Below are 27,524 nucleotides of genomic sequence, written 5' to 3' on the forward strand. Positions count from 1 at the left end.
ATAAATTATTACTTGACAAATGGTTGGTAATTGAAAAATTCGTTGTCAAAAAGCAACTAAAATGATTCAAAAATTTGATGCAAGATTAGTTTTTCTTCTTCTTTAGTTAACAATCTTCAGATTGGTTTGTTGCAGTCCTCCATTCTGTCTATTTCGCGATCTCAGTTTCATCTCCTCATAGGAGCTACATCCAACATCATTACTTTACCCTTCAATAATATCTCCTATTATTGTCTTTAATAAAACTCTCGTGGGTTGCTCAACACGGACTTCCCGGTAGGTTAAATATCTCGGGATCTGGATGGACATCCGGAGGTTCTTTACGAGGCACACAAAAGAGGTATGTCTACGTGTACAGCGGGCAGTCAGAGATCTAAGTAAACTGATGGCGAATGTCACTGGTCCGCATACATCTAAGCTGCGTGTTATCGGGTGCACCTCCTATTGACCTAATCGCAAAAAAGAGGGTGGAGAGGGCACAAGGCAAGCCAGAACAAGAGTTCAGGGATGATGTTTATAATATCTGGCAGGAAAGATGGTCGCAGGAAGGTGTGGGTCGATGGACGAGAAACCTCATCCCCAACATCAAGCCATGGTTGTCGAGAAGATTTGGTGAGGTTGATCATCACCTATTGCAGTTTTTTACAGGACATGGTTCCTTCAATAATTACCTACACAAAATAGGCAAGAGAGAAGAGCCAATTTGCAACTACTGCAACGAGATAAATGATGCTGAGCACACCTTTTTTGAGTGCAATAGGTGGGACACACTTAGACATAATAAGGCACTCACAGGTATAACTCCAGAGACAACAATAGAATACATGCTAAGAAGCGAGTCAAACTGGAATAATTTTGCTAGTTTGGTTATACAAGTCGTTCTACAGAAATAATCCGATGAGAGAAGACAAGGTGTTGGCTAGAATAAGACTGAGTGGACAGCCTTGCTGGTGAGATCCAGCATGCTGCGCGGTGTGTTGGCACTGATGAGCCACCAAGGACTCCACGGGTAACAGTCAGGTAACAGCACACTGAATACCGAAGGGACACGGCGCCGCGTCGCGGCGCACTGGGTGTGGCGTGGTGTCCAAAAGGGCAATATTAATAAAGAACTCTCAAAAAGAGCTAACCGGTAGGCCGACCTGCCATGCCGGTATATAGCCGGTAGGTGGGGAGGCCTATTTGAGTTTAAAGACACTCCCCTGGGCGGCGTAATACCAACAAGTCGGTCCAGCCCAGGGGATCTGAGAGAAAAAAAAAGAAGGTTTTTCTCCATACATTTAGAGGAAGCTGTCAGAAAGGGCGAGTGTGTTGTCCAAGCCCTGACAAGGTTGATGAGCAATATGGGTGGCCCCAGGACAGCGAAGAGGAGGCTACTGTTCATTGTGTACTCTTAAGAAGTGCTCTATATGACGTCTGTTTGAGTAAGATCTCTGGATAGGGCACGCAACAGAAGAAGGTTGTTGAGCCAACAACGGCGACTCAATCTGCGGGTTATCGCAGGGAACCAGACGATAACAACAGAGGCGGCGTCAGTCATAGCTGGTGTGCCACCGATTGATCTGCAAGCCAAAATGAGACATTCTATTGCTTCGGAGAGTGAGAAGAAAGTGACTGTCGACGAGATCTTCAGAGCTTGGAACGACAGGTGGAATGCGGCGGTGACGTAACGATCGACACACTGGCTCATCAGTGTCGTTAGGAGCTGGGTAGAGCGGAATGTTACCAATTACGAGCTCACCCAGTTTCTATCAGGGCACGGATGCTTTCAATATTACCTGTACCGTATGAGTAGGAGTACCATGAGAAGCTGCTATGATTGTGGATAGCAGGATACGGCGGAACACTAGTGTTTTTTTGCACTAGGTGGAAAGACTTGAGGACCGCCATGATTGACCACGGCGCACTAAGTTTGGATAATGACATAAATGTGATGTTGGGTGACAAAGATGCTTGGACAAGAGTAACGACTACGATGTCAACCATAATTCGAAATAAGGCAGCGGTGGAGAGGGGCAGGCGAGCTGGAAGTCTGTAATTGACCTGAGGTGGAGCGATCGACACCGGATGGCCAGCCTTAGAGGTTGGGCGGCGGGGGCTCCTCGAAGCCGTCCTTCGCCGATGATCCCCTGGAGACGTCGCTCTAGCTATTCTAATTCGGTGACAAGAGCTCCCGGGTGATTGCCCAGGAGCTGCGTACGTACCATGTGGATTAGGTCTGGCTTCTGCGCCGCAAAGGGGAGGGGGAGGTTTAAGGGTGAGAACCCCGCACTTGCCATCAGATCGGATTTTAAACGGATTTCAAAAACAAAAAAAAAACCCAATGACTTTTAAATGTATATACGTTCAAGCCTTATTCAAATGTACCAATACTGATAATTTTATTTGTTAAGAATGATTTCACAATAAATTTCTTTTGATAACTTAAACAGATAGATATTTTTTTTAAACCGAAAGACCTCATAGTTTACATGGTTAATTAGAAAATTTGTTTGAAGTCAATTCATTATTTAAAGTATTTTCATGGAAAATTTCAGAAAATTACGTGGGAAATCGAAGTAAAACCATAACACATACATCCGTATTCCAGATAGCCTTGAAACTCTTAATAACAATTATCTAACGTCATTTCTCTGAATTCCTTTTCTTTTTTTTCTTTTTTTTTTATCAAAAGGTAGGTTTTTTATTTTTTTACATTTCTAGAAAAAGGTGAGGCTGGTTTTAAACAATTTATTTTTTTATTTTTAAATACAACGTGATTCAAGAAGACTGAAACAAACTTTCAAGACATGTTATACAGATGAAGTAAAGAACAAAATTCATATAAGAATAAGTTCGAAAACGCTTTGTTAACGAGTGTCGGCTGACGAAATAAATTTCGCCCTAATTTCTGCGCCTTCGGTTAAATTAAGTCAAACTGTAATTCTTTGAACTCAAATTAAAGGATAAAATTCGTGGTTTTATATAAAATCTTACCTGAAAAATAAAAACAGTTCCTAGAACTGTATTTTTAGTAGTTTTCAAGAAAACTGGGGTAAATAACAAAAGACGGGGCCGAAAAATTACTATTTTATGATTGGTGTAAAATAATTTTGTTAAATGGGTGATGAATACACAAAATTTTAATCAAAACTTATAGAGAATTTTATTAGATTACTCAGACCATTTGTAAAATGGTATGCATAAACTGCACAGAAACTAAATACAAATGTAAGGATTTCAAAGTTTATTAAAAACAATAAATATAAATATTGACCAGTAACTAGGTATAAAACGAAATAAAATTTTCAGTATTACAAACAAAATCAGTCACATTTTGATATTTTAAATAAACTGTGAAATTTTTACGTTTTTATTTAGTCTCCGTGAACTTTATTCAAACAATTTTACTCAGAATTAAATTCTCTACATGATATTTTTTTTAAACCTTTATGTATTTATAACCCTTTAAAAAAGTTATTTCACTTCAGTGTTTAGTCTTTTACCCCAGATTTCTCAAACTGGTAAAAATACAGTTCTGGGATATATATATTTTTTTTTTTTTCAATTTTTCAGGTCAGATTTTATATAAAAATCACTAAATATACTACTTAATTTGGGTCCCAACACTCACTGTCTAGCTTAATTTTACTGAAGGCACAGAAATCTGAACTAAATCTTTCGCCAGCCGACACTAGCAAACGAAGCGTTTCCAAACTTATGGTTTATGTGAACTTTCTTCTTTATTTTCATCAGTGGTACACGTCCTGAAAGTTTGTTACACATTTCGTGAATCACGCTATATATGAGAGTATATAAAACAACAAAATAATCAAAAAATAGATAAATTTATTTTTATTTAAATTTCGATTTCTTTCAGTCAGCATGAAACAAAGTTTATTGTTTTTTTTTTTTAATTGCTTTCAATTTCAAAAAAATTGAATTAGTAACGAATGAAATATAGAATATTGTTTTAATTACTAATTTTATTTTGTTTTATTTTCTGTACGTTAAAGTTTTATGTTTATTTTACTTTAAGCACGTCGACATGTTATTTAAATTATTAATCCTTTTTTAGCGAAATTAGGGCTCGTAAGTCACCGTAAAGAGCGTGCTTTCCTAATAAATAAACAAAGAAATGTAAATTAATGTACGTGTACAAAGGCCCCCTTATTAGTAATTCTTGAATATGAGGAAAATGAATTAAGTTTAATGAAATTTAAACATATAACTTATTTTATTTTTTAAAAAAAACTAAAATTTTTAATAAACTTTTTAATAAAATTTAATTTAGTATCTTGTATGCGAATTTTTTTTTAAACAACGATTATTGCACCTTAAAAACAATGTAAAATATACATGCAACAACAAAAATTTTTGGTTAAATTTTCAAGCTTAACTGAACAGAATTAATAATAACGAAAAAAATAATAAGTGTAATAAAAAAATAAAGTGTTGTTATAAACAAAATGATCTTTCTTTAACAATAACAAACCAGTTAAATAGCGACGATTAACACATATTAACATAAACAAGAACCGGAAACGGTTACATTAAGGAAGATGGGCCGTAAAATCTGATACACGTGCACCTATGTTAAATTAAATATAGATATATACATTAATAAAATAATAATAATTTAAATTAAAACGAATTAATCTAAAAGATACTCAACTGGGTCCATATATTATTATTTTTCTTGTTAAATAGACTATAAAAAAATTGAAACTTTTAGTTTCGTTTTAATAATTCAAATAAATTAATTTCTGTTCCTGAGAAGGAATTCCGGTAAAATTACTATTATAAATATAATGATAAATGTAATAAAAAAGGTGAGAAAGAAAATGAAGTCATTTAACGAGCAATCTTTAAGATAATTACTATAATTATTCTGCCAAATTATCAGTTAAATTTAATGTCTATATTTTCTACATCCGTCTTTATTATTATTATTTATATTTCTCTTAACGTTTTAAATTTTATTTTGTTTTTTAAATAAGTAGCAATAATACCACGCTTCACCCGGGTCATTATCATTTTTTTGGGGACAACAGAAAAAACTATTTAACTCAGCCAAACTGGAACCATTTAAATTTATTTTCATTAAGTTTCGTAAAGATTTAATGTAATAATTAAAGTTAAATTCAAAAGAGATAAAAAAATAATGGTTGATAAATAATTAAAGTAAATTATTATATCATACGTACATAATCCATCAGTACTACTATCAGAACGGATACAAATGGACAGAATTAGCGTCGGTGTCAATTTCAAAAAGTTTGATTAGTATCGAAATGTAATGAAATATAGAATATTGTTTTAATTACTAATTTTATTTTCTGTACGTTTTTAGTTTTATGTTTATTTTACTTTAATTACGTCGACATGTTATTTAAATTATTAATCCTTCTTTAGCGAAATTAGGACTTGTAAGTCACCGTAAAGAGCGTGCTTTCCTAATAAATAAACAAAGAAATGTAAATTAATGTGTGTGTTTAAAGGCCCCTTACGAGTAATTCTTGAATATGAGGAAAATGAATTAAGTTTAATGAAATTTAATTTTAAATAGCGATGATTAACACATATTAACATTAAAGAAGATGGGCCGTAAAATCTGATACACGTGCACCTATATTAAATTAAATATAGATATATACATTAATAAAATAATAATAATTTAAATTAAAACGAATTGATCTAAAAGATGCTCAACCGGACGTATTTTATACTCTTTTTACTATAGTGTAAAGTAAATAGTGAGTAATAGTAAATATATAGTGTAAAGTTTATAGTATAGTATTTTATACTCTTCCGGACGTATAAATTACGTCCGGAAGGAAATATAAGGTTCAGTTTAACATACGAACTGCGACTTAATAACCACGCAGATCACTTAGCCGTGAAAACTGAAATACAATATATGACACTGAAATGTCAATAAATCGAAAACCTTTAAATTTAGGGTTTGTAAGGAATGTAAAAATAGCTCCAAAATAATCTCATTTCATTAATTATTTATAAATATTACTTCAATTATATTCAGTATATAGATAGCGCTCGCTACGAAAAATGAAATCACTCATTTATATGTATAAAAGTCGGTCTAAAATAATTTTTTTTATCTAAAAACAGTTTGACATAATAAACTAAACACACCAAAATAAACGAATAAATAAAATTAATTTTTTTTGACTGTCTACAGACCCACTTTCTTGGCGTTGTAATTCCGCAAACTGAGAGTGTACGGTACCTAAGTCTACCCCTCGACCGTCGACTAACGTGGAAAATTCATATAACAGAGAAGAAAAAGCAAGTTTAGATAATGTTGAAGGAAATGCTTCCTGGTTTTTGGGCGGAAGTACTCAATTTTATCTAGTAAGCTGTTGGTATACTTAACAATTCTAAAACCAATTTGGACTTATGGGATCAAACTTTTGAGTACTGTGAAATCTTACAGCTGTTTGAAAATAACTAGCGAGGTGTGTAACAGAGGCACCTTGGTTTGCAAAAAAAAAAACAGTGAAATATTCGAATATTTAGGTTTACTATACGTCCGGAAGGAAATATAACGTTTCAGTTTAAAATACGAACTGCGACTTAATAACCACGAGGATCATTTAGCCGTGAACCTCCTAGACAACTGGAAAGATGTTAGAAGGTTAAAACGGCTACACGTTCTAAACTTTAAGTATCTACTCTATAAGTATCTATAGTGTCTAAGTGTAACTTTAGCTCTGAGGGCATTATCTCTTCGATTTTTATTTTCAAATTTATTACATATATTTTTCGTTCTCTTTTTCTTCTCATTGTTTTATCGTTTTTCTCGCTGTTTATTGCTTCTTTTATTTTTCATTCCTTGTTCTACTGTTAGGTGTTAAATGTTGTTCATAATTATTTAGTGTATGTGCTCCTTGCCACAAAAGTTCTTTGTAATACTACAGTGCAATTTTTGTGAGTTTTGCTATGAACTCATTATCATGTGATTGCAAGTGTGATCCAATTTACTTAAGGTTTATATAAATGTAATCAACTGTAAATAAACTTTGAAATTATAAAAAGAAAGAAAAGAAAAAACTTTCTCGATTATAGCTTTATTACTGCAATACAAAGGGAAGAGTATAAATCGGTCCAAAATGTCAATATCAGGTGTTTTGTGAATGTTAATGTTTCACGACACCGTAAATAAAAATAAAAAAATGATATAAATTTCCTATCATACTACTTCCTAGAAGATGTACGTACGAAAGTACGTACATCTTATTGGTCTGTATTTTGATTAATATCTCCGGACTGACTCGATATAGATTCTTCAAAAATGCCTCAAAATATTTCTATATATGGATGGGATATTGGTGTAATTGAATTTTTGGAGAAATTAAAAATAGGGGAAGAGTAATTTTCGCCATTTCGAAATTTTGTTAATCTCGTTATCGGGAATTGTTTAAAAGTCTATTCTTACTTAAATGTGATTTAATTAAAAAAACATAAATTTTTACTACACGATAAATATCATTGTAAAGTAGAATAAGCTTTCTGTTTAAGGCTTACTATTTAAAGTAAGGCTGTTTAAAGTTTACTATTTACACAAAAAATCATCCTCAAATTTTATAAAAATATAGATAAAAGAATCATTTAAATTGGTCAAGCAGTTTTTCAAATTTTAACCGCACATTTTTGTACGCATACATTCCGATTCACAGATAAGGATCTGCTTTATATATATATATATATATACATATATTAGCATCCCCTGGCGCTATATGGTTACTTCCATTTCTCATCGCAGTCATGAGATATTTAGCTGGTTAGAATAGCAGAACCTCCTGTGTTCATTAAACTCATGCTTGTGAGAGTAATAATGATAAATAATAATTAAACTATGTTCAGTTTATAGAAACTATCAATGTATTGTAATTTCTTCTGAGCAAGAGTTCGGTCAGCACAGGACCCATTAATTGTCGGCCTCCTTGGCGCGAGTGGTAGCGTCTCGACCTTTCATCCGGAAGTCCCGGGTTCGAATCCCAGTCAGGCATGGCATTTTCACAAACGCTACAAATAATTCATCTCATTCTCTGAAGCAGTATCTAACGGTGGTCCCGGAAGTTAAACAAAAAAAGACCCATTAATTGGTTTTTTTTAGATTTCCGACACGGCTTCGCTCGCAAAAACATATTCAAAATCACAAATATAAATTACCATCATAATTTTACCAAATTCCATAAAGATTAATTCAATAGCAGTAGCATAAAATGATAAAAATGTAAAAATACAATTTATTTTTTTTACCCCTTAAAATATGAAAATTCAAAAACCCCAAAAATGGTGTTTAGATATTTATCTGAAGAATATATGCAAGCACAAGACGACTGAATATCTTGTTTAGTGTAGTCGGAAATGGGGAAAATTTGCAATCACTATTCGAAATATTTTTACCTTTCTTCACCCCTTTCAAGATCGAATTTCAAAAAATCTATAATTATTTTTTTAATATTCACCTGAAGATTACACACACCGATAATCAAGCTGATATCTTCGTTTGTAACAAATAGATTAAAAAAATAGTAAATTACATTGTTACTTCATTTAACCCTTTAAATTCTGAATTTAAGAAAATCCTTTCTTAGTGTACACTTACATCGTAAGAAGTATGCAAATTTTCATCAATTTATCTTCAGTAGTTTTTGCTGCGTGTTGATTCTGAATCAATCAAGACGTGTTCTTTTATACATAATAGCAGACCCGTCGCGACTTCGCCCGCGCTATATGGTTACTTGCGTTTTCCATCGCGGTCAGGGGATCTTTGGCTCGCCCTTCCCTTTTAGTCAGAGGCTCTGCCCCCTAAACCTCCTGTTTACATTAAATTCATGTTTGTAAGAATAATAGTAAATAAAAATTTAAGTCCGTTCAATTAAAAAAAAAACTATCAGTGTACTACAATTTCTTCACAGCAACAGTTTGATCAGTACAAGCCTTAACTTTGAGTGATCTAAGAATGTGGGTTTCAAAACAGTCACTCTTCATCTTAAAAATTTCAGTTTTTTTTTAAGAGGTTAGAATAGCAGAGCCTCTTGAAGACTCTGCTATTCTAACCGCTAAATAGTCATCAGCTAAATATCTGATGACTGCGATGAGAAATGCAAGTAAAAATAACTGGTATTTTTTATACCCGTACTTCGTACAAGTAAAAGTGTATTTTGTCCGGTTCTTATCGTTACCCGACAAACACCACTAGGAAATAACCGTACTTCGTTTCACTTTTTTTTCTTAATTACTTTTATTTTTTATTTTTTTAGATAAGTAACTGGAGGCAAATGCAGAGCCAGTCGCGTCGTACATAAAGTAACAGTGACTCTGTTGGTTGAGCCGCCGCGCCGTAAACTGTCGCGCCCCTTAAAAGATCGAAATTCAAAAAACCTGAAAATGTTTTTTAAATATTTATTTGAAGAGTATTTATCAAAAAAATAGACGGGTTTAAAAAAAATCAAAATCCATTTTTAACCCTTGAATTCGGAATTTCAAAAAATTTAGTAATTAGTTTTTAGATTATCACAGGAAGATTACACACTCAAAATCAAATTGATATCTTAATTTCTTACCGAGAAATTAAAAAAAAATAGCCGGGTTTCAAAGAAAATTCAAAATTCGTTTTAACCCTTTAATCTCGGAATTACAAGAAATCCTTTCTTAGTATGCACTTACACCTTAAGAAGAATATGTATACAAATCTTCTTTAATTTTTCTTCAGTTTTTTGCTGGCCGTTGATTAATCAGTAAGTCAGGACATGTTCTTTTATATATATATATGTCTACTTGAGTTAAACCCAATATAGTTGCTCCGAATTTCATGAAATATACATCAAATTATCCATCGTGACTAACCTTAATGCCTATACGATGAATTAAATAGAAAGAAAATGGCGACCATATTAGTTTTTTATAAAATCTACAATATAAATGTTAAATCCCATTAATTTATCGTTGGATTAATGTTTGAAATATATCATTTCATGGGTTAATTTGATCACAAAGACCTTAATTTGACCACTAAAGACAAATTTATTCGTACTTAATTATGCTAGTAGTTCAGTGAACAGTAGACCACGCTTAATTTATGATTAATTTTACAAATGAGCTGTACAACTAAATAAGATTAACAAGGTGAGGATTAAAATAATAAATGGAACTGCTTATTATAATTTATTGAGAAAGGTTTAACCAATGTCAAAAATAATCCTATTTTAATCGTAAACCGTAACAAAAATTTCAGGTATACAAAATGTCACCGACTGATGTAATTGATAAACGATTAAAAAAATATATATATTTAAATCTAATGTAAGATAAATTAATAAACCCTTGAGAAGGGTTTAATATTGAACAGAATGGTCTCGGAAAGAAACATTAGACTTAAAGGTGGAGTAAAACGTAGATAACAAGTATCTTATGTGCAGCCAATGAGAGATAAGTTTAAGAATTTAATCATTGTTATGAGTAGTAGTGGTGAGGAGTGTAGAGAAGCCCTCGTGTTTACTTAGTAACACGATAAGGCGACTGAAACTTCTCCTTCATCAGATCTACCCAACATGCTCAGTCTAAGAAAGATAAGCAGCCGCTACTCCGAAATTGTAAATTTAAAAAAAAAAATTACATACGTCATTCCATCTAAAAGCAAGGAACTTTATTCAAAATAAGTATCCAAAAAAGAACCTCGCTTTACTCGTCAGTTGATTAAACTTCACGGTTTATAAAGTAAAGCAAATTAAAATTCGGTAGTTCATCTTTGTCTTCTCAAACCGTCTATTCCTGAAAAAAATTCTGTTAATTGAATCCTAACAGAAAACGATTAAATTCAATTAAAGATAATAATAATAGGCTACCATTTATTAAATTTGAATCTGGGAACTTCAGCATTCCTGGACAATAAAATAAAAACAGTTACGCATGTAATTAGCGAAAATGCTTACTACATGACCAGCTGACACTTTATAAATCATTTTGCATATAGAAAAAGTTTTGAATTAAAATTCCATGCAAAGGTTTTAAATACATTTTTCTTTTTATTATACATCATCATTACCAAGAACTGGACCGTTGTAGAGTAATAATATACATCCTGCTTTATGATATTTAAATATTAAAGTATTTTCACGAGTAATCTTTTAAGAAAAAACTTTTTCCCGTTATCCGAACAACTTAAGTACACACTTAGTAGCGTTAACTAACCTTGTTTCTGCTCATTATTTTCTATATCAAGTCGAGGTTTCTTGTTTTTTAATTTTACGCGAACAGCTATTTTTTGACTAGTGATGTTTTTGTGTAGTTCTATTTATATTTAACGTAAAATTAAAACAAAAAATTTATAATAAAATAAACCTTTAAAAATTGTAAAACCGACTAAAAACTGTAAAAAACGTACACGACGCAAAAAAAGATAATATCACTTACCTTTTTAATTTGTGTTTTTTTAAGTCTGAAACAAATTAAGGATTAGTAAGTTGTGAGCATTTTGTTGGTTTATAATCTGGCATCATTTCAAAGAACAGAAATGTAAAGAATTGATAATTTTCACTTTTTAGTATGTTCTAGGTTGAATAAAAATTGGGCAGCAGCAATTTAACCAACCAATTATTTTACAATAAACGAACTTAGCACCAACCTACAACCATAAAAAATAGAACTACAGTTGAGTATACTAATAAATTTTGACTTTAATGATAGACAAGAAAAGAGCTTTTACACTTTTGATGTTATCATTCACCTAGTAAATATAAATTAATTATTTCCGTTGAACTTCACGAGATAAAAATCTATTATGTTAGAAGGAAGACGTATTAATTACCACTATGGAAAAACGCTAGCATTTCCTTACATTCTCTTCCTATTACAAATATTTAATAAGGCTCTAAAAATAGATTAAGCCAACAAAAAAAAAACTGTAAATAAAAACTAAACTTTATATAAATGAATTTATTTCGCTTACATTTTTCATTAATTTTTTATGTTCATAATAATGAAGCTATAAAGCTAATAATTAGTTTTATTAAGGATTCTGTCAACAGCAAATATATTAACAGTCATTGATAATTAGCTTGCTAGAGAGATAATAATCACAGGACAGTATAATTAATTAATTTTTTCTGTACATACTCAAGGTCGAATTGAATTAATATTATGTTCCGGCTTTAAACAAATTCATCATTTGAATTTAAAACAGTTCCAACAAGCAATACAATTAATTATACTACATTTACTAAGAGCTGAAAACTTCATTTCGAAAGAAGTATAGTCCGGTCAAATTTAAATAAATACATTCTAATATAGCTGCCTTCATTCAATCAAAAAGTTTTAAATTAGACTGATTGATTCGCATCAATTTTGCAGAATATTGAAAACAAAATACTAAATCGGTTATTTACAGTAACAAAAGAATACTCTGCATTCTTCCCTACTGAATCCAAATAGCACGTTCAATTCACTGTTTCACAAAGAAAGGAATATTAATATATTGCTTTACAATATTGTAACGGGGCCAGTGTAACGGGTTTCTTCCAAAAAGAAGAACTAGAGAGAAATTAAGAAAGAAGAATCTAGAAGGAAACAAAAGGGATTCATTATAGAAAAGGACTTGTAGAAAGGCGCACAAAGGCACACTGGTGACGCTTCCGGTTGCCACACCACCCCAACGTTCCTAGCCCTGATGGGCTTTAACGGCAGTCGTCTTTCGCCCTCTAACTTTTTACATCTCATAGTAATAAGCCTGGCCTCGTTGGGATGCCACCGATGTAAATGCCTCGGTAGACATTTGTATCGGTGATTTAATAACTCAGCTTATTGTCTTCGCTGTAAGCCTCGTCCGGACATCTTGAATGTCCTACTTCGTTGCCCTCTAAATTAGCTAACCGAGCTCGCGGAAGCGCAAACCCCGCGCCTAATTCTACTTATTATGAGCCAATTTCGTGAATGTCTCGAAATTTGAGGCAAAATGAACACAACATACCACCAAACATGTTGATCGCAACAACGAAAATTTAGTCCTAGTTCCCTTAGTGAACTCAACTTAAATCAAGCTCCAGACTTAGGTTAAATTATGGATTCCGATCTGATCCACTAGGGAGAGGCGGACAGACCTCCTGCTCCATCGCAGAGTCCCGCGTGACATTCACCTCATAAATTACCGTTGAGATGCCGCTACACCTCACAGCTGCATGGTGTCCCATGCCCATCGGCAGTGCAGTCTATGTATGTTATATATTTATTATTATTATTATTTATTTTATTTTAAATATTTTTAAAGTAATAAATTGTATTTATAACAAATTTCTACGTCTGTTAATCTCTCAATATCCTTGTCGAACGGTGAACACGCGAAAATATCTAACAAGTCTTTCTCATAGGTATATTGCACCTAATAGCAAAAATTAACGCTTTGTTAAAGTTTTTCTTAACTTCATTACAATACACACTTTTAGTTGTTTTTTTTTCCAGATAAAAGAGGAGGATTTTCTTGGGCATTCTATTATCATTCACTCTTAAAATAAATGTGGCAATAAAAGACAATTTCCTGGCATACGTTACTTCTAATAGCATTTCTGGTAGCATTTTGTGGGGGCGGAGTTTGTAAATGTACATATTATGTGTGTAACACTTTATAGAACTAAATGCTTTCCTTAAAAATTCCTTTTCTTTCTTTTAAAAGATTCTTAGTGATTATTGTCAAATATTTTACAGAGTAAAAACACTTCTGGAAGGATAACCGTATTTAAATGTCTTAATTTTGCAAATATATATATATTTATTACATTATTAAAAAAATCGTTCACAAAGAAATAGAAAATGTAACTTCGATTCATTTAGATTTATTTAAAACCCGCTAAAAAACCTCCCCTCCTATCATGCAAGGGCCGGATCTAAGCCATATGGAATGTACATCCCTGCATGATCACCCAGGCACTCTACTATCCGAATCCGTATGACCGGAAGGCGTCCCCAGGGTGATCGACGAGCGGCGACTGCGAGGAGCCCCAGTCGCCCACCCCCAGAAGCTGCCCTCCCTTGATCACCCGTCATCGAACTCCACGACTCTATAGATCCGCATCTGCTCAGCCTGTCGTCGCCTCTCTTCATTGGCTTTCTCTCCTATCACTGATATGATCGTAGTCGAGACACATTCCCATTTGTTGCTATTGCTGAGCATCACCTCGATTATATTGTTGGCCCCCTCCACACCCTGACCCTCGAGCACTACTCTTAAGTTGCGCCATCTAGGGCAAAAAAACAGCACATGCTCTGCATATCCAGTCCGCAGCAATCGTGACAGCGACTTGTATGGCATCTGGACATCCTGTACAGATAGTACCAAAAACATCCATGTCCAGACAGGAACTGGGTGAATTCGTAGCCTGTGTTACCATGCTTTCGCTCCACCCAGTTCCGGACGTCGCTTATGAGCCCATAGGTCCACCTTCCTTTGTCCGAATCTCGCCATCTATCATGCCAAGTTATGTAGAGACCGTCAATTGCTTCCTTTCTGTCCCGTCTATTCACTTTTGAAGCTCTCATTTCCGCTTGTAAGTCTATGGGCGGTACTCCAGCTATAACCGATGCTGTCTCGGCGCTGATCGTACGATACCCTGCGATGATACGTATGTTTAGCCTACGTTGCTGCATAATCAAACGCCTCACGTTCCTGGCCCTCGACAACGCTCCCAGCCATACAGGAAGTCTATATAACACCACCGAAGAGTGCACACTGGCCAACAGTTTCCTCTTACCCGTCTGAGGACTGCCCTTATTTCTCATCATTTTGCTGAGAGCCTTCACCACATTTTCGCCCTTTCTCGCCGCCGCCTCCTCAACATGTATAAGGATAGGTTCTTGTTCAGCCACAGGCCTAAATACTTCGCGGCTGGACTAGGGTGGACCATCGGGTGTCCCAATCTAAAATGCAATGGATGTAGTCTGCGTCCATCTGTAGTCTTATGGAAAAATTCCAACTATAACAACCATTTTCACTTTGTCATTTTCAGCGAGTCGTAGACCATGAGCTATTTAAATTTTGAATACTAATTTCACATAAATAAAGAAATATTTATAAATATAATTATTAAAATTTTTTGTAACTGAACTATTTGGTTTTATTTATTTATTTTAATAGCAATCATATAACCTATTTTTTAAATGTTATATTAGTGATGTAATATTTAAATTAAATTAAATAAATTTCATCAAAGAGAATATTATCAATCCTGATAATTTTTTTTTTTGTTTTCTGTTAAATTTTGGGCCCAGCAGTCATCAGTTTCCTCCTACAATTGGTCTTTAGAGAAACACACTTACGCCTTAGTAAAACATAAAACATCAACTGCATTCTTAAAGTTGTCGATCGCATGAATCATTCATCAAGATTTTTTTTTTTTTAGGTCCTGTAAGAACCAATCATCATCATCATATAGACTAACTGAATACATAACATTTTGAACTTTACTACAGCCTTCTTGATCACAATCTATCGATGCAATATAAAATTATTATTGTTATTATTACATCACCGTAAATAAATTAACATCAAATAGATTGAAAATCAAGTCGGTTCGTTTTTATTTGATCTTTTTATTAGAGTACATTTTATACCACTCCTTATCGTGACATGACAAGTAAAGTAATGCTAATACAGATACAGAATGTTTTCCCATCACTGTCACGCATCATGTACGTAATGACCTTTCACTAATTGTATAGTGACCAGTAACTAATTAGAGTGATTGTTTGACATTTCACTTTTATAATCATTAGTTTATAATGAAATGAAACTCAATTTATTTCCATAACAATAATAAAATTGCTTAACATTTTATTATAACCTAGTCTAATAAAAATAATATTATTTTAATATAGAAAGAGTTACATCAGATTAGTGATAATAAAGATTTGTTATACATGTTTATTCTACCCGATTATTTCTAAAGGTGTTTCTCGGTACGAAAGGGAACAAGATGGGAATGTAATTGGGTCGGTAATTGAGTCAATTAAGCAGCAGTAATATGTTTTGGGGGAAAACCTTCTTCTAGTCAATTATTATAAAAGACTAACAATACATTAGCGTCTAAAGCTAATATTATACTACCGCCATAGTTGGTCCCAGATTTAACACTTGGTTCGGGTTGGTAATTTTTTCACCCGTCATTTCGTTGACATATAAGATCTTATTTAAAGCACATTACTCCCGCTATATATATATATATATATATATATATCCCATGTTCTTCCATGTCTGATCACATAACACTGTTACATGTGCGATGGCTGGTTATAAGTACATTAAGAAATTTATAAAGTAATATAAGTTAATCAGAATATATGATAGGCTTAGGAAACAATGAGTGATATATTAATCAGCCACTATCTTATAACTTTCAAGTAAATATCTCTAAAATTCTGCCAAAGCATTGTGCAATAAGAGATGATATATTGATAGTGAGTTGAAAAGGAATAGGGACGCACGAATAAATGAAAAGATAGTTTAGCGACCACTGATTGGTAATACATAATCCAAATGGGAAAGGAACTGGCAACATATCATTAATTATATACAGATTAAATGATATTTTATCCGTAAAAGTGTGTTTGTTAAAATACTTTCCAAGCGATAAAATTTGAAAAAAATTATGATTCACTGAATGTCATAGTACTGAGCACTCCATTCGAGTTTCATAAAAAAAAATGTGGAGTATTTTACTATTTTCACGTTTTGAAAATTTTAAGTTACGCCCGACTTAAAAAGTTTAATCCATCTAATTTTCTTTGAAAATGGAAAACGAAATAAAAAAAAACTTAATCAAAATTTATTTAGTAACTTTGGAAAGTACCGGACTCAGACAGATGAACGGGTCAATTCATATTTATGTAGAAAAGTATTTTCAGTTATTTTTAAACTATTGTTCCACCCGAAGTTATCAAAGAAAATTGTGTAAAATACACATCTTTCCATAAGACTCATTACGATTTAACTTAAAACTATATCGCGCAACTTAAGAGAAAGAAAAACTGTAACGTCTTAATTAGTGTGACTAGCTTCTCAAAAAAAAAATAAACTACGTCGCTGGGCAGATAATTCCGATGCTGTATTTCATATCAAACGAGTCACGGTTTCATTTATCTAAGCATGTTAATTCACCCAACACCATCTATTGCAAGACAGACTCCTCACCAGATGTTTCAGCGTTTAGTTCACAATGAGAAAATCAGTGTATTATGTGTTGTTTTTGGTAATCATATAGAGGGATCAATAAGTTTTGATCGGATTGTCAATAAAGAAGTGTACCGTACAATTTTTGAAGAATTCTATCTCAGTCAATAGATCATGAAAAAGATTTTAGTTTCCTCCAATAAGACGTAGCAACGTGTTACACATCATACGATTCACTAGCACGCATTCATGAGGTTTTTAAAGAAGAACGAACTGTCAGAGGATAGTGGCCTCCGCGTTCCCTACATTTATCTAGTTGCGATTTTTTCCTTTAGGGCTATTAGAAGTATAGAGTTTATCAATAAACGATCAACACACACATTAACATCAACTTAACGATCAACTGAAGACGAACATTCAACAAGAAATCGATGATATTGACATCAACTCTTTGCGTCAGGTACCTTTCAGTATGATCACTCATGAACAAAAGTGCATCTTTATGCAGGGCGCTCACTTCGTACCCCCTTTTTTTTAAATACGGTAAATAAGTATACTTTGTCTAATGTAAATAAATTTGACTTACGTTTTCATTTGTTTTATTCCATTCATAAAATGATACATATCGCAACTGCGATTAGTCCAGCGGTTTCGGTTTTAAGTTAATCAAATTTATTAAAGTTGTTACAACAATAACTTTAAACGTTCCTCTAGAGCAGCGTTTCAAACCTGAGGGTCGCGGTGATATAAAAGAGGGTTTGCGAAATCAGCCTACAACTGTACACGTAAACAATAATGAAATCATTTTATGAGAAAAAAAATCATTTATTGCAAACATTTTACTTACATTTATATGTACACATGTAAAGAAAATTAATTAACGAGATGGTTGCGTTTGTTTTCCATTTAAAAATTTCTCCATACGTGGTTCTGTTAGAAACACATAAAAGAAAATTGTTTCCAAGAGATAAAAGACAAGCCCTATATTTATCTTTTAACGCAACCATAGACGAAAAACCCTTTTCACAGAGGTAATACGTGTCGATAAGCCAATATTAATATCTTCAATGCTGCTGTGACTAAATTTTCATATTTACGTCGACAAGAAAGCCAAAACGTATCTAAATCTTCGTGTAACGTTTTATCGTCAAACATTTCGATGAACTGGTTGTGAATCTTAACCGGTAACTTAGCCACTGCAAAAACGTTTTCACTTAATGGATTCAAATCACTTCCAGAAGTCATTTTTATCTTACGGGAAATACTCCTCCAACTGAAATTTTAGTTCACTCAAATGCATCTTCATGCTATCCAAACTGTGGTGAATAATAGTGTCTTCTTCACCAAAATTTTTCTCAATGTAATCGGTGACTGGAAACATATCAAAATTTTTACTTTGAAGGCGAATAATTCAGATATCAATCTTCTTAATTAAAACATGAACTTGTCTGTCATTAATAAAATATTTTTATCACGTCTTCGTAAATTTAGGTCGTTTATCAGTTAAGTAAGCCAACAACCTCAACATATATTTATTATTCTGTAAAAACATAGAGAATGACTTTTATTTATTCTGGAAAAATATTATTAATTCATCTCGTAATTCTAATATCTGGGTTAACACATTCCGCTGCGATAGCCATCTATCTGACTTCTATATGGAAAAGAAGAGATTTTTTCTTTTCGCCCATCTCATCACATAGTTTATCAAACAGCCTATTCTGTAATGGTAAACTTTTAATTAAATTAACCATCTTTACAGCATTACAAGAATTTTTTTTGAGATTTTTCGGCATATTTTTTATGACAAGAGTATGTCTGTGAAGTAAGCAGTACGTCCATCCGCCCTTGGTATAGAATGATCTTTTAATTTTTTTCAGAAATCCACTATTCTTTCCTGTTATCGCCTTTGCACCAACACCACATACTGCAATATATTTTGTCCGATCTATGTTATAGTTTTTATTAGCTTCAAAAAACAACAAAAAGACACTGTCCTCTTGCGTAACCAGTTTCTGATTTTCAAAACAAAATATTTTCTTTGGTTGATCTGACCCTATCCCATACAAGTCTCACAAAACATAAGAAGAATTAAGAAATTTTTGCCACATTTGTTGATTCATTAAATTGAATACTAAAAAATTCACTTGAACTCACTTGCTGATCGCGAACATCGGTAGCCATGTCAATTCGCCTTGGTTAGAAAGCGGAATTTTTTCGATTGTTTGTTTCTTCTATGCCAATTAAAACACTAACCACATCAATTTCAGCAGGCAATATGAGGTTTTCTACGATTGTATAGGGTTTAGACATCTTAGCTACTCTAAATGCTACGAGAAAAGATGCTTCAAGTGTACTTTTATCAGTACGGTTTGATTTACAATATAGAAGCTTGTTGATTTCTCAAAGTATGTAATTTTTTCGAAAGATTCCAAAGGTTTGCTTTTATATCCGGATGTTTAGTTTCCAAGTTTTGAACTAATTTTGATGGCTTCATGTCCTCATCGGAGAGAATTTAAAAGCAAATAACACTGTGGCTTTCCATCCAATGAGGTTAAAATTTAATTAAATAACTGACATTGTAGTCTTGATTTTTACCAATGGATTCACTGAATGTAAATGGCTCACTTCGTTTTTTTTATAAATTTATCCATTTTTCGTAAGAATCTAATTGAAAAAAAAAAACAGTTACACAGTTTGACTGCACACTAAAAAACTGAAACCTCCATTATTATAATTGTCAATGAAACTACGCTTTTAAAAACTTAAATAAATGTACCACACGAACGTTTCGCATTTGAAACTAAATTGACGTTCTGCAATCCCTTACGCCTTTTTATACTTCTGAGCACACGACGGGTTTAAAAATATCATATAATTTATTCCAACATGATGCTCTCACAGGGGATATTATGCAAGCAGATCAAATTACCAAGGAGCACGTACACATCATTCATGCATGTTCATACCCGTCGCTATCAACGAAGCTAAATCATTTTAACTAGGTTTCATTGGGTTATGGTTGGGGGGGGTACACAAATATTCATAATACATATATTTTTACTTTTTGGGGATCGTGGAGAAAAAAACGGTTAAGAATCACTGGTTTGCAGATAAAAATTTCTTTGTTACCTCTCTTTCAAGATCGGTTACATATCCATAACTTTAGGTAAATCAACAGCTCTTTTGTGAAATTTCTCGTTAATTTATAAACAAAAATTAAAGTGATATCGCTAAATATTTTTGAGATAGTACTGTGTTTATATAAATTTCTATGACTTCATATATAAATTTTCAATGAGTTTTTCAAACTTATACTGAAAAATTCCCATCAATATTTTCTGATATAAATACTGGTCGGACAAACGTATTTTCGCCTTTGTTGATATTAATTTCTTTTAAAAAGTAGATCGTTTGCGGTAGTAGATATTTTCATAATTATTATAATTAGATTCAAATAATATATTTTTTTCTTTTACCTTTGTAATATAACAATAAAAAAACATATATTAAAAGATTATAGTGATTTTTTTCACATTTCAAAAAACGTGTAATATTTTATATTATACTATGTATATCATAAATATTACTGGTTTCCTACGTAATTTGAAATAAAATATGAACCATATATGTACAAAGTCTACGTAATAATACAGTATAATAATAAACGAAGATCTGTTATGCGGGTAACATATATATATATAACAATTTTAAGTACAAGTATCATAGGTGAAATAACATTACAAGACAATCCAGATATTACATCAGGTTTTTTTTTACTAGATTACATCATATGCACAAACATGAAAACACTGCATCATTTATCTCTATATACTAGTATTTATATAACACTACGCACAAAATTACAACTATAATTATTTTATAGAATCTGCGTTTAGATGACAACGTAAAATTTAAGCAATTACATTATAGCAAAAATTATATATAAAAAATTACACGAATAATATTAGTTTCACAGTAAGTAGTAAAATTAACATGTAATACAATAATAATAGTGTAAATTATAACTTGTATCTGTATACATTTCTTAGTACGAGATCTAATGGATCATGTCATGTATTAGTTTTATTTAGTACCGTGTCTTATATCTCGTATGTTTATTTAATGTTAAATTGCATGTACTTTAAAATTTTTTAAAAAAATTTATTAGATATTTCAGATAATATCTTTTTTTATTACCTATTAATCATTAGTAAAATAAGTAATAACGTATAAGTAATTAAATTTTATTATAAATTTATGTTTATAAAGAAACTATTTATAAAATTCTACATTTTATTTAACAAGATAATTATCAGATTTTTAATTAAGATAATTGTAAAAGACTTCTGTTATTATAATTATCTGTCAAAAATATAGAAGAAATTAGTTTAGTTTGCGTAGTAGAATACAATATCAACAAATAGATGAACCTTCTCTCTTTGCTTTTTTTTGAGAATAAAATAGTGAATAATTTGAAAGCCACCCGCATATTTAAAAAATATATATACTAATTTGGGTTGAAAGTATATCCATGATAATAGGTTAAAATCATAAGTAATCCGTGTGGAACTTTTCTATCATTTCGACAGCCACCTCATTTTTTATCGTAAAATAATCATTTTCATTTTTTGATATTATCACTAAGAAAAAATTAGATAATTTTATTCAATTAGTAATTACGAACAGCGGTTTCGGTACCTTATTATGTATAATAATTGCATTTAATTTGAGGTCGTAACCGGAGGTTACACATATATGTGAGCCTATGCATCTAGTCCATTACCTCGATCGCCACTATTGAAGTGCTGACTAGTAGTAAATTCTATTACTAAAAACACGTAAAAGTATTACAAAAAAAAACACAGGAATAAGTGTATACATTTTCTTACCGTGCTTCTACTTACTTGGGGGGGGGGGGTGAAAATTCACGATGAACTGTATGATGCTTTTGAAGATATTAACCTAGGAATGTTTAGCACGAAACATGAATTCCGCTAGAAACGATTCTGTATGGTGCCTTGCCATGCCACAATAAATTTTATACCGCCATTTGATGGTGCCCAACAAACATTCTACGTGCTGTGTGTATATGTACTTCGCTATCGGGATCGACGAAATTATACTTGTGGTTAATCGTCTCATGTGTGAAACTTGCCAACTCCAGTTCGTCGTATTTGTACGCCTTCCAGCACACAAGAGTAAATTGTAGAACCATCCTCTCTTTGACGAATTTCAGTAAATTATTATAATTATAAACAATTTGTTTTTTCAGTACATATCCTTGGATAATCTACTTTTAGGGCAGAACATAGCCTGTATTTCATTTTCGGCGAGGGATTGGAATTTCGACGATTTGGCTACGCATCTGGGATCCCCAATTTACGCCACCTCTTTTTGCGATGACGTACCAAAATATTTCGCCCAAATACATATTGCAATCGATAATGGTACTTTTATTCATTTTAAAATGGTAATCACAAAAATCAATAGAGGTAATTAATCTCTTTACAGCAACAGTAAAATAAAACGTATGACCGTGACAAACGGAACCGCGAATCTTCCGACCAGTTCCCCACACGCACCCCAGTTTTTGCTTCCACGATTTGATATTTCACGAAATTTCTCTGAAGTACAATTTCATTTCATAAACCCGGTTACTGGGCACAACAGTGTACTCTTTTAAAAAAAGCGACAGCTTGTTCTTCTGAAATCGGAAGATCCACAACTTCATTATATAAACGGATGAAAAGAGAAAGTATACTGCAGGGTAACATAACATTCAATAACAGTACGTACAAATTGAAAAACATCATTGTAAAAAGCAATTAAGTCGTTAAATATCAGAATTTATTTCGCAAGAAACAACGAAATGAATGTCTAAGTAACTAGAGCATTTCTCCCCGTGAAAGTTCTAGGAATATAAACGGCTTTCTTGGGAAATCTAGATAATATATACGAGTATATCAGAGAAATAATAATATCAGTCAAGATGATAATATCAGTTACCTAAGGGATCATGTCAATTATCTCGACTACTGGTGGATTGTACAATAAAATTGGATTAACTAAATGTATGATTAATCTTTAGTTTCGACATGCAAAACTATCATTTTTGGAAGTAATGATATAACGAGAAGATAGAAGAGTATTTCATGCCAAAAAAATATCTTTATCGTCCGTAATTTATCAAGAGAGCTCCAGATTTGGAAAATTTTTCAAACTTTCGTAAATGTTTAAATAAAAAAAAATGAAATTATTCATTTACGAGAAAATAAGGGGGAAGGTATAGATAATAGAAAAGTACCACAGTACTTGAAGTAGAATACAACACGGTCCACCAGCAAACATATAAACCTTCCCTCTCAGCTTGATTCATGTTGCGGAGGTAACATTCGAATAAGCTGTCTGTGTGTCTCTTTCTATAACGAACAACGCTATTTTTTAAAAACACTGACCCATGAAAACACGTCACGTTAATAAATATGTAAAATTTTCGCTCAACCGAGAGAATAAAATTGAACAATTACTACCATAGTACGAATGTTTACTTACTTGCCACTTTTTTGTACTTCGCCCGCAACAGACCGTATAAGCTTTTTTTCATGACCATGATTCACCGACTTTGATAAAAATATTGAAATTATAATATTAAACAGTTAGACGATGAGTAACTGTGTAACGGATGCCTGAACTTGAAACAACCTTTACATCAGTAAAGAGTGCCCATTGTAACGCACGTTTTTCGCTAGATGAAAATAGTAGATGACGCAAGTCTTGGAACTGCCTCTAAACGGTATTAATTGAATACACGATAATTTATTAATATCACTAATTACTTTATGTTTGATTACACTTTGTGATTATCCTTGAGATTTTGTTCGTTTTTGTGTAGTTATACTTGCTAATCTTTTATTTAATTTAGTCGAACTTTTATTTTTTCTGATATTTTTCTTTAAAAAAATTTTGAAGGACGCAAAGCTACTGTAGATTATTATTAAGTTGTTGTTTCTAAAAACAATACAATGTTGAATGAAAAGATACAATGGACTCTAGAACACTGCTATCGGTAAATTCATTCATTAAAATTTAAAATGCAGAAGGATTTTCAGGATATAATCCTCATAAAAAAGGAACGCAGATACCACCAGGTTTTTTAATTTTACGTGTTTTCTAAAATTAATTTTAAATACATGTTTAATAAGGATTCTACAACAATTTTTTTCAATTTATTAATTTTTTTTATGTAATATTTTACACAAGAATTCATTATATAGTATGTGTCGTTATTGGGATACCAATTAACTACCTACATGCATATCTTAATTCATAGATACACTACAAATTTTCATAGAATCATTATTATTTATTATTTTATGATTATGATTCTTCTCTTACGTTGAATAAATTATGTTTATTTCTTCAATGCATGAAAAATAATTTTAAAATGTATCATTAAAATTAAATAAAGTAAGATAAGATGTAATATGGAAAAATAATAAATAAAAAAATGAAAAATATTAAAATAAAAAAATGCAAAAGCTAGAGCAAAGTATTGGCGTGAATTTACTGGCTATTAATAATGAAAATTAAAGAGTTACAGCCAAAAAAAAAAAAAGTATTTATTAATGATTGGGAATAAATTTTAACAGATGTTTTTATAAAAATATTCATAAATAGGTTAAAATTAACAAATTTGCTTAACTTTTTTTTAATCTAACACCCCTTTCAACAAAGGCTAATATAAGAAAAAGAAAATTTTTAAAATCATTTTTGAATTTTTGGTTCTGGATATATAATTTTTTTAAATGTAAACTTTTTTTATATATAAAGTATAAACTTTCAAAAACATTTCATTTTTTTATATTTAAGCCGAGGTAGTGAGAGCAAAAGATTTAAAAATTACTTTTCATTTTAAGAGGTGGGGTTGATTTTTTTTATTATTTATAAATACATTGTAGGTAAGAAATTTACATTAATAAATGTTTCTCTATCATACATTTAAGAAAATCGAAATTGGTTTATCTGCAATATTCCTGAACGAATTTCGAAAAAAAATAATATGATCAATGTCCCTTATATATCAATATAGTGCTAAAATTGAAAAATTGGTTCAGTCAATCCTGAGATATAAGGACAAAAACAGTGCTACACACATACCTACATACGTACGCACATATATACATACGTTTTTTTTTTGTCTAGATAACTAGTTGGACTCTAAAACGTAAAAATTTTCAGAAACTCAATACCCCATTTTTCACATTATCACCATACTTTACCCTTCCATTTATTGTAGCTATTCTACCTATAGTCGCCGGGAAAGTAAAGAATTCTGAATGAAATTACGAATGTAGATAACGACGATAACGTGTTTTAAAACAATATTTATAATTAACACGAATTTTTAAATTAAAATTTGTTACAAATTCATTTAACTATATTTTCATTCATTTTTTAAACTATAATTTATCTTTAAACGAAATATATGAATCAAAGCCCAAAAACGGCATTCTGTTTTTTTTTTTTTTTTTGTTTTTTTTAATGTATTATACGATCCTGTTTTACTTATACGGAACACTTTTATGACGACTACGTAACAGTCACCTTTAATATTTATTTATACAGCAAAAACTGGCTGACGCCCAATAACAGTTATTGATGGATGATAATAAATTTTCTAACGTATGAAAATTGCTATGCCTAAACAAGGTTCAAACTTGGAATCAGCGTTTGACAGGCAGATATGCTACTTCACTTTTACCACGGAAATTGGCAAAAATATTTTTGAATTTGAAATTTAAAATTTTTTATTTTATATATTTTTTAATTAACGGTATAAGAATAGAAGAATAATATAAAATACATTTTTTATTAATTGAAATATTTAACGTCTAATTAAATAAAAGTATATTCTTATTCAAGTAACTTTATATAACTAAACTGTAAAATAATCAATAAATAATACTTTTTATTAATTAAAATGTTACTGATAAAAACCTAATGATTTAAATACGAGTTACATAAGTTTCTATCATTAAAAATAATAAATTAATAGTTTCACATGTTATTAAATAGTATCGTAATTTACACTTTTTTTAATATAGATTACATATTACATTATTATAATAATACAGTAGGATTTGTTTAATATAAGTGAGAAGCGCTTCTGTCTTATTATAGTACATAGTTTTATTATACGCAATCGCGAAGACCGCCCCCGGTAAGGATGGACTTAATGGGACCACCTTGGAGGAAAGAGTCTAGATTTGCATACTACTCTCTTATACTTTTCTCTCTTACTCTATCTCCCTCTTTTACACAAACACACACACACACACACACACACACACACACACACACACACACACACACACACACACACACACACACACACACACACACACACACACACACACACACACACACACATACACAATGGATACATGTATACAAAACACATATATACGCAGCGAGTTGGAAAGAAGAGCGGTGGGAGTGCGTGTTGCGGTTAAACAAGTGGGGAGTGATGCAGTCAGATTATAAGGGGGGTTAAGAAAGATCAAAATAAACAAAACACTCTCGGAGTTGACCTCACCAGATTGTTGCAAGCCAACTCTCTCATAGGGCATTAACCTTTTTACAATTCTTATCAATATAACACTGTGTAGATGATATTAATTTATTTTCATTTCATATTATTTATCTTTGTGTTTTTCTTTAAATTTTATATACGTATTTGAATAATTACTATGTCATTATAAGTATTATATCATTATTAATAGTTACACTTATCCTTTAAACTATTTTTATAAGTTGTAGATAAAATCAATTACAAAAAGAATGTCTTTATAATTTATGAAGGTGATTAAAAGAATAAGTGCAAATTAATTTCGTAATATTTTCTACTCGGGTCCTACAAGCATTGGGCAGTTTAATTAATATATATATACTATAAAAATAATATATATATATACTATAAATATATATATATATATATATACTATAAAAATTTTATCTATGTTCTCATAAACTGTTATGACAAACGAAGAAATTAAAATACAAATTTTATGTAACAAAAATTAAAGTTCTTTAAAATATTCTGAACAAACTAGTCACAAATTTTATCGACTTACATTTATCAACTTTAAATCGTAGCTATATCTTAATTAAAAATATTTATAAAGTAGCCTTAATTCTTCCTAGTGAAAGTGTGTTTTATCAATTAAAGATGCTTTAAAAACGAGAGACTTAATAGATTTTTACGTTTTTACATAGAAATTGTCTAGTTTCTCGGGTAGGGTCTCGATTATAAAAAGTATTAATTCTATATCTTCAACGGTTAAATAATTAGATATGA

General features: G+C 31.5%; 1 protein-coding gene across 2 annotated transcripts in view; it reads right to left on the reverse strand.

The window, feature by feature from the left end:
* The window catches only part of chas (chascon), a 765,027-nt gene that overhangs the window by 606,275 nt on the left and 131,228 nt on the right, over positions 1-27,524 (reverse strand). Inside the window, exon 1 of one of the 2 annotated variants that reach the window (XM_075364193.1) lies at positions 11,425-11,443. The exons of the other annotated variant lie outside the window; for it this stretch is intronic. The gene's annotated coding sequence lies outside the window, so the exon portion shown is untranslated. Of the gene's footprint in view, positions 1-11,424; positions 11,444-27,524 lie in introns of those variants that run through there. 2 annotated transcript variants of the gene reach the window in all.

Source organism: Lycorma delicatula, chromosome 4, assembly GCF_047948215.1.
Source record: "Lycorma delicatula isolate Av1 chromosome 4, ASM4794821v1, whole genome shotgun sequence".
In the NCBI taxonomy this organism is placed as follows: Eukaryota; Metazoa; Arthropoda; class Insecta; order Hemiptera; family Fulgoridae; genus Lycorma; species Lycorma delicatula.